This window comes from Bos indicus, chromosome 11 (genome assembly GCF_029378745.1).
Source record: "Bos indicus isolate NIAB-ARS_2022 breed Sahiwal x Tharparkar chromosome 11, NIAB-ARS_B.indTharparkar_mat_pri_1.0, whole genome shotgun sequence".
Taxonomy (NCBI): domain Eukaryota; kingdom Metazoa; phylum Chordata; class Mammalia; order Artiodactyla; family Bovidae; genus Bos; species Bos indicus.
The window spans coordinates 56,697,420-56,700,957 of NC_091770.1; the positions used below are offsets into that span (position 1 = coordinate 56,697,420).

Here is a 3,538-nt window from a genome sequence, read left to right on the forward strand (position 1 = left end):
AGGAGAAGGGGATGACAGAGGATGAGATGGCTGGATGGCATCACCGACTCAATGGACGTGAGTTTGAGTGAACTCCGGGAGTTGGTGATGGACAGGGAGGCCTGGCGTGCTGCAATTCATGGGGTCTCAAAGAGTCATTCACGACTAAGTGACTGAACTGAACTGATGTCTTCTTAGAATAAATGTCTGTTTAGTTCTTTTGCCCACTTTTTGATTGGGTTGTTCATTTTTCTGGTATGGAGCTACATGAGCTACTTGTATATTTTGGAGATTAACTCTTTGTCAGTTGTTTCATTGGCTATTATTTTCTTCTATTCTAAAGGCTACCTTTTCACCTTGCTTATAGTTTCCTTAATTGTGCAAAAGCTTTTAAGTTTAAAAATATGATATACTTTATGAATTTGCATATCATCCTTGCACAAGGGGCATGCTAAACTTCTCTGTATTGTTCCAGTTTTTTAGTATATGTGCTGCTGAAGTGAGCACTGTATCTCTGCTTTTAAATATGTTGTCTAGGTTTGCCGTAGCTTTTCTTCTAAGGAGCAAGCATCTTTTAATTTCATGGCTGTAGTATCTTTTCAAAATGATTTTTGAGCCCAGGAAAATAAAAAGTCTATCCTGTTTATATTGTTTCCCCATCTATTTGCCATGAAATGATGGGACTTGATGCCATGATCTTAGTTATTAAATGCTGAGTTTTAAACCAGCTTTTTCCCTATACTTTTTCATCTTCATCAAGAAGCTCTTTGGGTCCTCTTTGCTTTCTGCTGATAAGGGTGGTGTCATCTGCATATCTGAGGTTATTGGTATTTTTCCTGACAATCTTGATTCCAGCTTGTGCTTCACCTAGTCTAGCATTTCTCATGATGTACTCTGCATATAAGCTAAATAAGCAGGGTGACACTATACAGCCTTGACGTAGTCTTTTCCCAAATTTGAACCAATCTGTTGTTCCATGTCTGGTTCTGACTGTTGCTTTTTGACCTGCATACAAGTTTCTTAGGAGGCAGATAAACTGGTATGGTTTTCCATCTCTTTAAGGATTTTTCACAGTTTGTTGTGATCCACATAGTCAAAGGCTATATAGCATAGTCAGTGAAGCAGAAGTAGATGTTTTTCTGGAATTTCCTTCTTTTTCTATGAGCCCACTGACGTTGGCAATGTGATCACTGGCCCCTCTGCCTTTTCTAATCCTACTTGTACATATGGAACTTTTCAGTTCACATATTTTTGAAGTCTAACTTTAAGAATTTTGAGCATTACCTTGCTAGAATGTGGAAGGAATGCAATTGTGTAGTAGTTTGAACATTCTTTGGCATTGCCCTTCTTTGGGATTGTAATGAAAACTGACATTTTCCAATTCTGTGGCCACTGCTGAGTTCTCCCAATTTGTTGGCATATTGAGTTCAGCACTTTAACAGCAACAACTTTCAGGATTTGATGCAGCTCAGCAGGAATTCCATCACCTCCACTAACTTTGTTCATAGTAATGCTTCCTAAGGCCCTCTTGACTTCACTTTCCAGGATGTCTGGCTCTAGATGAGTGACCACACCATTGTGGTTATCTGGGTCATTAACCTTTTTTGGTGTAGTTCTATGTATTCTTGCCACCTCTTCTTAATATCTTGTGCTTTTGTTAGGTCCTCCCCTTCTTGAATTTCTTTTTCTTGGGGATGGTTTTGTTCACCACCTCCTGTACAATGTTACGGACCTCTGTCCACAGTTCTTCAGGTACTCTGTCCATCAGACATAATCCTTTGAATCTGTTTGTCACTTGTACTGTATAATCATAAGGGATTTTATTTAGGTCATACCTGAATGGCCCAGTGGTTTTTCTTACTTTCTTCTATGTAAGCCTGAATTTTGCAATAGGGAGCTCATTATCTGAATGACAGTCAGCACCCAGTCTTGTCTTTGCTGTCTATATATAGCTTCTCCATCTTCAGCTGCAAATAATATAATTAATCTGATTTCGATACTGACCATCTGATGATGTTCATGTGCAGAGTCATCTCTTGTGTTGTTGGAAGAGGGTGTTTGCTATGACCAGTGTATTCTCTTAGCAAAACTCTGTTAGCCTTTGCCTTGCTTCATTGTGTACTGTAAGACCAAACTTGCCTGTTACTCCAGGTATCTCTTGACTTTCTACTTTTGCTTTCTAGTCCCCTATGATGAAAGGACTTTTTTTTTTGGTGTTAGTTCTAGGAGGTCTTATAAGTCTTCATAGAACCATCCCACTTCAGCTTCTTTGGCATTAATTGCTGGGGCATAGATTTGGATTACTGTGATGTTGAATGGTTTGCCTTGGCAATGAACCAAGGTCATTCTGCCATTTTTGAGATTGCACCCAAGTACTGCATTTCAGACTCTTTTGTTGACTATGAGGGCTATTCCATTTCTTGTAAGGGATTGTTGCCCACAGTATGATATATAATGGTCATCCAAATTTAATTTGCCCATTCCTGTCCATTTTATTTCAAGAATTCCTAAAATGTCAATGTTTAATCTTGCTCTCTCCTGTTTGACAACTTCCATGTTATTACCTTGATTCATGGTCCTAATATTCAAGGTTCCTATGCAATATTGTTCTTTACAGCATTGGACTTTGCTTTCACCACCAGACACATCCACAACTGGTAGTGTTTCTGCTTGGGCTCCGCCTCTTTATTCTTTCTGGAGCTGTTTTTTCAGATCCTCCCCAGTAGTGTATTGGACACCTGTAGTCCTGAGGATTCATCTTTCAGTGTCATATCTTTTTGCCTTTTCATACTGTTCATGGGGGAGCAGAGACATTACTCTGCCAACAAAGGTCCGTCTAGTCAAGGCTATGGTTTTTCCAGTACTCATTTATGGATGTGAGAGTTGGACTGTGAAGAAAGCTGAGTGCCAAAGAATTGATGCTTTTGAACTGTGGTGTTGGAGAAGACTCTGGAGAGTCCCTTGGACTGCAAGGAGATCCAACCAGTCCATTCTAAAAGAGATCATTCCTGGGTGTTCTTTCAAAGCACTGATGCTAAAGCTAAAACTCCAGTACTTTGGCCACCTCATGTGAAGAGTTGACTCATTGGAAAAGAGTCTGATGCTGGGAGGGATTGGGGGCAGGAGTTGAAGGGGATGACAGAGGATGAGATGGCTGGATGGCATCACCAACTTGATGGACATGAGTTTGAGTAAACTCCGGGAGTTGGTGATGGACAGAGAGGCCTGGCGTGCTGCAATTCATGAGGTCGCAAAGAGTCGGACACGACTGAGCAACTGAACTGAACTGAGCTGATGGAGTTCTCAAGGTAATAATGCTGAAGCAGTTTGTCATTCCCTTCTCCAATGAACCACATTTTGTCAGAATTCTCCACCATGACTCATCCGTTTTGGGTAGCCCTACATGGTATGGGTCATAGTTTCATTGAGTTACAGAAGGTTGTGATTATTGTGATCATTTTGGTTAGTTTTCTGTGATTGTGGTTTTCATTCTGTCTGCCCTCTGATGGATAGGACTAAGAGGCTTGTGCAAGCTTTCTAATGAGAGGGACTTCTGTGG

The 3,538-nt window shown here is 40.6% G+C and overlaps 1 non-coding gene across 1 annotated transcript; it reads right to left on the bottom strand.

Moving 5' to 3' along the window:
• Positions 1-377: 377 nt before the first annotated feature.
• Positions 378-486, bottom strand: LOC139186044 (U6 spliceosomal RNA). The gene has a single exon (XR_011569613.1). It is a non-coding gene; the product is annotated as a U6 spliceosomal RNA (small nuclear RNA).
• Positions 487-3,538: the final 3,052 nt, after the last annotated feature.